This window comes from Ictidomys tridecemlineatus, chromosome 10 (genome assembly GCF_052094955.1).
Source record: "Ictidomys tridecemlineatus isolate mIctTri1 chromosome 10, mIctTri1.hap1, whole genome shotgun sequence".
In the NCBI taxonomy this organism is placed as follows: domain Eukaryota; kingdom Metazoa; phylum Chordata; class Mammalia; order Rodentia; family Sciuridae; genus Ictidomys; species Ictidomys tridecemlineatus.
Window position 1 is genome coordinate 35,711,496 of NC_135486.1, and position 10,252 is coordinate 35,721,747.

Here is a 10,252-nt window from a genome sequence, read left to right on the forward strand (position 1 = left end):
ACATCGCCCCTGATCCCAGCAAATACGTACGTGGGGGAAGAAGTGGGCTACGCCATCGAGTCCTGAAGCCTGTCGGACCACCCATCGTTGCCTGCGCAGACCCAAATCTCCATCCGGCTGTAAGGTGCCGCAGTCCCGAATGTTCCAGAATCCAGTCCCGTTAAACCTTCTGCCGTCACCCCACAACCTCTTGCTCCCACCCCTGCCCCCCCACCACACCTCCTCCCCGCGGGAACCGCCCGTGCCACCTTGCGTGTCATCTACTTAGCCTAGGCTACTCAGAGGCCTCTGGCCCCCCGACAGATTTCTGAATGCTTGGCAAGTGAGCTGGCAGAACCTAGTGCCCGGTGTTGCTATGACTTGTTTCTTGATTTCTCTCTCTCTCTGCTGCAGCACGGCTGTTGCTAGCAGACCTATGGACGGAGCTCGCTCGCTCACTCTCTCTCTCTCTCTCTCTCTCTCTCTGAGCTCTGTGACGCAGATCTAAATTCTCCAGTCTGCTCCTTGTGTTGCAAGAGCAGAACTGCAGCTTTTCCCCTGGAGAGCCGGAGGGCAGTGCCAAGGCTGGTCAAACAAGGCAAAAAAAAAAAAAAAAAAAGTTGGGCCTACACTCTGCTTCCTTGGCCACACTTTTCAGCCCCTTTCCCCCTTGTACCTCGCTGTTCTGGACATGGAGGTCCCTGTCCCTGTAAGCTCATTCCCTCCCTGAGGGCTTCCCAGCCACAAACCTAGCTTAACTCTTGGAGTGGTGGCCCCCAGCACCCAGACGGGGCTGTCCCATGCTAAAGGTTGCATCATCTCTTCTTAAGGCATATGGGCTTCTACCAGCCACAGGGGAAAATGGTCCTCACCCTGAGACCACCATCTCATTAAATTTCTTCTGCCCAGACAAGTCCAGAATTATAGCCACAGCTAATTTTTGTTCTTGTTTTGCTTTTTTGGCCACAAACCAGGATCTTTTTCTCCCTGGAATTTCCTAAGGATAAAAAGCATAATTAAAACATTGTCTGCTTACCCCACAAGTGAGATCCTTCTATCAGGGCAGGAATTTAGAAAACTAAATTGAATAGCAGCCTCAAGAATCCAGAATAAAACCAGTCTGGATCTCCATTTTTTTCAGGGCTCAGAATTTTAGGGCCTAAGAAGATACATTCAATTACTCTCCGAAAGGCACGCAGGCCACACAGTCTCAGAGATTCAGGTTGCTGAGTCATTTGTTCCCAAGAAGATCCTTCCGACAACATGAAAAACAGCAAAAGAGAATGACAGCTAAGCCTGGCCTGAAGGTGCCAATGACTGGGTTCTCCTGTCTGGGATGGGCAGCCAACTAAGATAACCATCTACCAGCCCACCCACCACTCCTTCTACGATAGTAATACCCAGACATCCACACCTGGGAACTCTTAAGGGAGGGTGTTCACACTGATGCTCTGGAGATTGACTGTTTTTGGATACTGACGGTTCTCTGCTGCAGTAAGACACATAGTGCCCAATACCTTTCTGCTCCCTAACACTAACGCTTCTAAGAACAGCTCAAGATACTAAAACCCTGGACCCTATACACACAGACACACACAGCAAGTCCTGGGTTCCCATACTGCTACATGCAAAGAATGCAGACATGGTAAAGGTTTCCGACAACCAGTTGCATCACGAGCCTAGACCTGATCAGATGGGAAAGGTGTATTTGGGTCCTGGGTAAAGCGCACCATGTCCAGAACCTTGCAACTTCCAAGAAGCTGAATGATAATGAGAGGCCAGGCAGTCAGCTCATCTGGGAAAATCTTCCCAAGCAGCCTTAAGTAACTACTGTGGGCCAAGGTTTCACAAGGCAGAAAGAAGGACCACTTGGAAGACAACCATGGCACTACATGGTTTTAAAAGAAGCCCAGAGCAAATGTGCCAAGCTCCCAGCAGGGGGGAAAGTGCTTCAAATTCACACCTTCTGGGCTCCAGGGTAAAGCATGCCAATAAAGAAGTCACCTACTGGTCTGATGACCAAAGGAATGTGGCCTTGATGGCACTAAAGCAAGTCCCCCAGAATGGTCTTCTGCTTACGTGAATCCCATTTGCCGTGGTTTCCTTCTCCATGGAAGAAAAACATGCCTAAGTTCATGTCAGGACATTCCTGATTTATCCAAGAGCCCAGGATCAAATAAACAAAGGGCTCTGAGCTCTGCCAGGGAGCCTCCTCCTTCAGGAGGGAGAACTAGAGGGAAGTAGGCTCGGCACCGAGTTGGCCCATCACCCCGTGAACTTGGTGAATGACGTGGCTGCTCACTGCCATGGCGATGGAGATGTCACGGGTGGGTGGCAGTGAGAGAGAAGAGGCAAGTAAGTCATGAGAGACAGAGTGAAAGCAGTGCAGGGTCAGAGGAGGGACACACACAGATGCGGAATTTGTAACTACTGTGGTCCACGTACAACCACAGCAAGCCTGAGCTCAAGTCTGAGTAACGCTACGTCCCCATCTCGGGGGTGCAGCGTGGACCAACTGTGACTTGCAAAGCATTATGACGACACTGTGTGGGTAGGCTCTGTTTCGTTTCACTTTTTGTCTAAATCTTTTTCCTCCCACGACCCCGTTACCCTTCCCACGATTTTACTAGGATTGAAACAGCCATTTTAGGCGCCTCTGCCCAATTCTAGGTCTTCCTTCTATTAACCTGATTCTGCAGGGCGCCGAGAACAGAAAAACCCGAATGGGATGACCAGGAAGCAGAAATGAATTTAGTTCCAAAAATATGGGAGGATGTTTACTCAGCAAGCACGCCGCAGCCTACAGGGAAGCAGTTTTACAGGGTGCTGTGTGCAGTGTTTGATTCCAGGGGGTAAAGACAACTCCAGAGCAGGGAGAAGGGCTGGCTCCTTCCATTCTCCCCCAGAGGCCCGGGCAGGCCCAGCCAGTACAAACTCAAAAAGGCAAGGCAAAGGGCTCACTTGCTCTCTGGCTTCTCTGCAGCTACAGGCCTCAAGAACTCAACAAACTCCCCAGACACTGTGCCTTCCTCATGGCCTCCAAATGATCTGGGTCAAAACTTCATAATGCCAAAGACAAAAAAGTATTTTTTTTTTCTTTAAAGGGAAGGCGCTGAACTTTGACCCACCCTAGTCCAGGGTGTGGAATGCAAGCACTGTGTACCAGCCATGAACTCCAGTTCCGCAGGCATCCGCCAGGAAAGCAGCCTTCGTGCCCTGCCGGGCTCCCTGTTCTCTCTGTTCTCTCGTTTTCTCATTAGGGCTGGCTCTACAGAGACTGGGTCTTTACTCAGTGAAAGAAACGCAGCTCTCAAGACAGGGCAGCTTGTGCAGGAAAATGATTTCACATTCTATGCAATATCTGGAGCTAGAGTGGGTGTTCTAGATAGATCAAGCAGCAATCCGGTCTCAGGAGGAACTGGCAGGCCCAGGTCCACAGCAAGATGGCATTTCTATTCACCACTGGGAAGGGGGCAGATACTGGCACGTGGTAATCCCCTAAGGTAAATCATTTATTAAGTTCCTACTAAGTGCCAAGCCAACCACAGCACCTAAGTACGGGGAACATGGGCCAAAACCTCAGATATACATGCCAGCTGAGTATCCTAAGAACATTACCAACTTTGCATTGCTGATATTTCAAAAATACACATTTTAAAAGCTGGAATCCATTTTTCCATTGAAATAACATTAAATATACTGGTTAGGTTCCCAGGCTAGCCCACAAAAGTCTATTTTATTCCTTTCAGAAGTCACCAACTCCAATGTTTTGTGGGGTCAGATGTTAAAGGAGTAAAACTGACTGGGAAGAGAATGTGCCAAGCGGAAAGAACACACCAATCCAAATGGCCAGTCCCTCCCAGGTTCTGCCTGCTTGAGGCCCTCTGAGAAGGGGGACCCACAGAGTCCAAACTGTCCAGTTTTTCAGGACAAAGGAGAAATTTAGCTTTATTACATTTAATTCCTGATATTTTTAAAAAACATGGCCAAAAATTTTTATAAGTCAAAACATACCTACAGTGTTTCCAGTTTGTTCTCTAGGTCCAAAATATAATACATTTAAATGAAAGCAGGGTGTTGTGGGGGAGGTGTGGAGGGGACAAGTACTGTCAGAGTAAGGACTTCAACAAAGTAAACAAAGAAGACTTACCCACACAGAAAAACCTGACCTCCCAGGGGCTGCTATTTGACGAAAAGAACAGCACAGAGGAAAATGAGGAGGACCTAAACCTTCAGGTCAATGGTTTTTAACCGGCCTGTTGCAGAGGGCTGAGGTGGAGAGTGTGCTGGAATCATTTTTAAGTATACATGATACAATTAATGTACTACTATCTGTGCCCCACCTTGACCTGCCAGAAGTGCAGAGAAACTTGGCTTTCCCCCAGCTGAGTGCTGTTGCTCTGGACATGCACGAAGGGTCTGTCAAGGGCTTTGGTGATAAGAATGGAAGGGATTATGATAATCCAGCTGCCTATTCGAGGCATAAGGCCCTCCATAAACAACACTACAGCAAAGACGAAAACTCTGTTCAGGTTCTAACCTGTTCAGGTTCTTGCTCTGTCTCTGGAGTCCCACAGCACAAGTCTACTCCCCCAAAGTCTCTGAGATATTTTAGGACAGCTTTTACAACCACAAGGTTTTGGGCTCAACAAGAAGGTACAAAAAGGGAAATGAAAAAGGAAGGGGGGAAAAAAAAGCCAGAGAGAAATATTCTTAAAATAGCTGATCAAAAGTTAACAAGCCAAAGGAAAAGAGGAACAGGCATATGCATTCATGAGAAAGGAGGTACGTGGGGCAGAATCAAGAGCTGAGTGAAGCAACACAAGGGAAAGGCCACACACAAAAAGGAAATGACAAGAGCCCTGGGTGAGACAGTTCCCAAGGCCAGCCACCAGGTTGTGCCAATGATCCAGGACACACTGATTAAAACCTGGAACCTGGAGAAGGAAACTGCTTACCAGCACAATCCCTAATTCTTTTGCCTGCATTGTGGGGAGGGGCTCTTATGGATTTGTTGGCGTTCTCTATGTATTCTGGATATGCTTCTGCTTGCTAGTTATAGGTACTGCATCTACCTTCTCCACACTGCCTGCTTTGGCTCACTTTTACTGATGTCTTGTGACCAATCAGAAATATCTCATTTTAACGTCACCCAATTTTTCAAGCTTTTCCTTTATGGTGAGTGCTTTCTGTGTCTTCTTTAGGAACTGAATGGCTATCCCCAAGGTTATGAAGATACTGTTATCTTATACATGCAATTTTAATTTTCTTCTTTAGATTCAAATAGGATCAAAATACTCTTTTTTTTTTTCCTTGTAGATAGCCTGTTGAACCAGCACTATTTATTAAACTGACTGTCCATTCCCCACTGCTCAGCAGTGCCCTCTGTCATAAATCAGATATCCTGATACATACGGATCTGTTTCTGGGCTTCCTGTTCCCTTGCTTTGGTCATAAATAAGAAAGACAAATATATCTATTCTTGCTGTAGGGATCACTGAAAAGCCACCCATGTGATATAAGCTCCACGTGGACAGGCACAGGCTGAGAAGGGGTCTAAGGAAGAACAGGAGGATCAGGAAGAGACAAAAGCATCACAAGCAAAGGAAGAAGACAATAGGAAGAAAGGAATAATGAGTCTTATTTTTGTAGGCAGCCTCATGGGGAGCAAGAGCACAGGTTCTTATAGTTCAAGAGGTAACCTACACCCAAATCCCCAACTTATACTATTAAGCTGTTCAACCTATGACAAGTCACCTTGCCCATTCTAAGCCTCAGTTTCTTGATCAGCACAAAGGGGATAATGGTCATTCTCACTAAGCTATAAAGATTAAATGGAATATTGATACGTATCATTTATACAAGCTAGCACTGTAGGTATCAAGAAATGTTGGTGCTATCCTCCATCATCATCATCATCTTCATCGTCATCATCACCAGTGATACTATGGGCCAGCTGATCTGTTGAGCAATCTCACCATTTCACAAAAACATTTTTTAAATACATGCTACTGAACAAAGTACATAAAGCAGTTAAAAACTGTCAAATAAGGGCTGGGGCTATAGCTCAGTGGCAGAGCGCTTGCCTAGCATGTGCGAGGCACTGGGTTTGATCCTTAGCACCATATACAAATAAAATAAAGGCATTCTGTCCATGTACAACTACAAAAAAAATTTTTTTTTAAAAAACTGTCAAATGAGACAGGATGAGGATGTGGCTCAGTAGTAGAGTATTAACCTAGCATGTGCAAGACCCTGGATTCAATCCCCAACACCAGGGGGAATAAAAAGCAAACCCTGCTCAAATGAAACAGATCTGATTCTAAATTCTTGTGTAGCTTTTTCACCAGCTTTAGAAACCTGAACAACTTATTTAACCTATCTAAGCTTTAAGCTTCAGCTTCATCCATATTTCACAGGAGTTTTCCTGGAGAAGATAATTATAAGATACAGAAACATTAAGTACAAAGCCCAACTCAAAGTTAAGTGCTCAATTAAGCCAGGACAATAATGATGATGAAGATTCTGAACTCAGTATAAGAAAAGGCTTAGCCTATTAATACCTTGAAAGATGTATGGTGCCTAGCATTCTCAGGTCTTCTATTCAGGCACTAACCAGCCACAACCATGTTGGCTGTCAATAACTACTTATGTACAGAGTGAGCAGACAAGACCAAGTATTCAGATGGCTAGCCCAGAAGGATGAGGGTCTTGGAGAAAAGAGGGTAGAGAAAACAAGTAAAAACGTAATTATTGGGACAGCTCAATATCTGGTAGGAAGAGATGAATTTCTAATCTTGGGGAACTTCAAGAAGAAACAAAAACATAGAATCTATAAATATACATAATCACAAAGAGTAAGAAAATCTGAAGGTGTGCTAGGTGAGCTGGGGATAGGTATATGGTTCTTCCAGATTAGAAGTCTGGCAGCATTCATCGGGGAGGGACCAGTTCCTCAAGGACCAACGTCATCAACAGCCCAGATCAACAGTCATGACCACCATGTGGTCAGCCTCCTGGAGGAATTATCTCAGAGCCACTGAGAAGACTTTCCTATCAAATCCACAACCCTAGGGACTATGGCACTTCCCTCAGATCACTAAGCTAAAACAAAACAGTGGTGACAACAAACACTCCAAGGACACAATGCTACTTCAGGTGCCAAGTGAAAGTCCAAGAGACAAAGGCTAGGGACAGGCTGTGCTGGAGGGTAGGTCCTGGCAGACAGAGGTGAGATGCAGACACGGACACAGAATTTGTCCACAAACGGGGAGCTGGCGTCAGGCGGCAGACAGTAAGTGGCCTGGCAGACACAGGCCCAGAGAATGCAGAACTGCCTCCAAACTCAGTGTGATGGCTAGTGAAGGCCATGTCAGGTACAGATGGAGGTGAATCCCAGAGTCCCTTGAGGAACATGCCCAAGGGCAATATCATAAGGGGGTCCCTTCAGAGGGACGGTCAGGACTGGGAGGATAGAGATATCGTGACTACTGTGCCCTGCTTGTAAACAGATGCTTTCTCCTGGACAGATTGAGTCAGTCTGTCTCTTGGGCCAAAAATCTAGGCTCCAAAGTGTCCTGCCCGGCCTGGCTCCCATCACCTCTTGGGAAAGTGAAAGAAGCCAATGTCTCTATCTTGTCCTCGGCCACTGATGATTAAATCTAAGCTCCCATCCCAAGAGGGCTCACCACTGCGCCTCAAGCAAAACCCTTCCTGACAATGGGACTGGCACCTACTTTTTTGATGATGGGCCAGGGTCACTCCACTAGCCACTGGCAACAGCCCCTGGTCCAGGGGCTTCTGGTACTCCCCAAATGTAGGGGCATGAAGTCTCCTTGGGACTCAGGGAGTAACCCAAGGCGCCTCTTGGCTGGCTTCTCTTAAAATCCTGGCCCTGTCAACAAATGGAAATAATTTCCTGAGATGGTGTATGGCTGGGCCACGTGAGTCAGACAGCAGAAATCTGCACCCCATTCCTCAACAGCGGAACTATAGCCAGTGCCTCAGGCCTGTCATGGCCAGGTCACAAGGGTCTTGACCACATGCCCTCCAGGCACAGACTGGTGCCTTTAGATATTGCTGCTACTGTCACAGGCATGAGGAGACATCTCTAGGAGACATAGAACATTGGTCATCTGATGACTCATGAGCTGTGCTGACCTCTGTGTGACCACACAAGTTTAGTGCCATGTGCCTTAAAAATGGAGTCTTCCTACCCCAGAACAAACTATGCTTTGCTTAACTGAGTCATATCTAGACAGCAAGAATCATGAACAAGTAGGATGTGGATTCACCACACAACTCTGACTTTAGCTTTCACTTCCCTACTGCTTTACCCTTCCACCCCGCTACAGATCATGGCTGTACCTGTAGCCTAAGACAGGAGACGGCACAAGTCTGAGCTCTCAATGGCAAAGTGGCAGCCTTGCTGGGAGCCAGAGCAGAGGAAAAGATCTCCATGGTCAAGGCTCTCATCTGGGGATGGGGGACAGACTGGGGACTGTCAAAAACATAAAAGTTAAAATCATAATTTTGGGAAATATTTGGGGTATATTTTCATAATGATTTTCACAATGTGAAGCCACCCATGTATGGCCCTCTGGGACTTTGCACAGGGTTATTCTCAGGTTAGTCCCTGGCACAGACCTCTGAGGCCAATGTCCTTTCTCAAAAGTCAGAGCAGCAATGTTAGCTTTATCTTCAAAGGTTACACTAAGATGTGCCCCCTGCCAAAGCCATGCACCTTGGGGTCAGAGAAGCACCCACTCCAATGACCTTCCTCTGAAAACTCCAAAGTCTTCAGAGGCCAGGGAGAGCATTTACAAAGGAGGCAGTTCTACAGGAAGAATGACCACTCACTCATTCCAAAGAAAAATGTGTTTGGGCCTGTTACGTCAGGCATAATGAAGACACTTTGAGGAACCTGTCACCTTGGCCAGCAGGACTCTCAGTCAGCAGAGGCTGTGACTTGAGGAAGCAGTTCATCAGAACAGCTAGCCCCCAACCTGGCCCCCAAACAAGATGGCTTGAATCCTGCTACCTACCATGCTGAGGCACCTGGCAGTCACTCTTTCTGTGCCTCTCATGAGGTACAGAGCTGGGGCCAGGGAGGCACCTGCAAGCTGAGTGTGCTGATGATGCAATCTAGAAGTTTCTAGAGACATGAAAGAAGTTCCTCTGGAGCTTCCAAGAGCCCTGAGTCGCCAGAGGGTTGAGAACAAAGGAGAGAAGGAGTTGAGATACTGAGATACTCCTGGAGTTCCCTAGCCCACTTCTCCAGAGAGGCCCTTTCCAAATAGCCAGTGGAACACCCCTGCTCACGAGCCCTCCCACTGACCCCACAGCCAAGCAAAAGCATCCACAGTGAGGTCACCAAGAGTATGAACCACCATTCCTGCCCAAACCACAGAGAGCCTCCCTCTTCATCCACCCAGCCAGGGATGGCCTGCCAGATAGGCTTTAGGTGCTGGAGTTATAGGTTGTAGGGTTGTAAGACCCTCAGCATGGTCTGGCCTCACTTTCCACCAAGACTACAGAGTCAGCCTTGGGTTCCAATCTAAGGTATGGGATCTTGGATGGGTTACCTCATCTTGTGGCCTGAACTTTCTCATCTGTAAAGTAGGGCTAAGAAGCTCATCATACCCCTTCTCAGTGTTGTGCAGATTAGAGCACATGCCTATCCTGACAAGTATTCAATATGTGCTAGCACCACTATTGCTTTTATCATTAGCAACACTACAGAATGATTGTTTGCTTACACATAAATGAAGCAGAACCCTGATGGGGCTCACTATCTTAGGGGGTCACCAAGCTTCCCTCCCTTATGATCCATAAAGTTCAAAATGTAGGAGAGCAACTCATTTCTGTGCACTGCCATCTGCGTTACTGTACCCATCACCACTGACCCCAGGGGGGCCCTTAGAGCTTTAGAGAGTAAGTCTGACACCCACTTTCCCTGATAGTCCTTTAAGTACACAATATGGTGCTTGGCACCCTACTCACCTCTCTGGGGTAAGTATTCTCAAGCTTTAAAGTATTCTTCTCCTGCAGGCGGCCTTCCTCTATTCTCCTTCTATTTTGACATTTCCCCTCCCAATTGGAATCAAGAACCGAAACAACCCTTCCAAAATGACCTGGGCAGCCAAAGCACAGCAGACTCTGGTCCTTAGTGGAGCCCACTCCTGTGGCTACTCTTGCCTCCGCATTCCGCCCTGACCACCCCCTCATACTCCCTGTTTCAAACTTTTATTCTATGTCTTTTTCAGGAATCTGT

At 47.1% G+C, this 10,252-nt stretch overlaps 1 long non-coding RNA gene across 1 annotated transcript in view; it reads right to left on the bottom strand.

Moving 5' to 3' along the window:
• LOC110598575 (uncharacterized) overlaps positions 1 to 8,343 on the bottom strand; it is a 30,200-nt gene extending 21,857 nt beyond the window's left edge. Inside the window, exon 1 of the long non-coding RNA XR_013426516.1 lies at positions 31 to 8,343. This is a non-coding gene — a long non-coding RNA (uncharacterized LOC110598575). The remainder of the gene's footprint in view (positions 1 to 30) is intronic.
• Between the last annotated feature and the right edge of the window lie 1,909 nt (positions 8,344 to 10,252).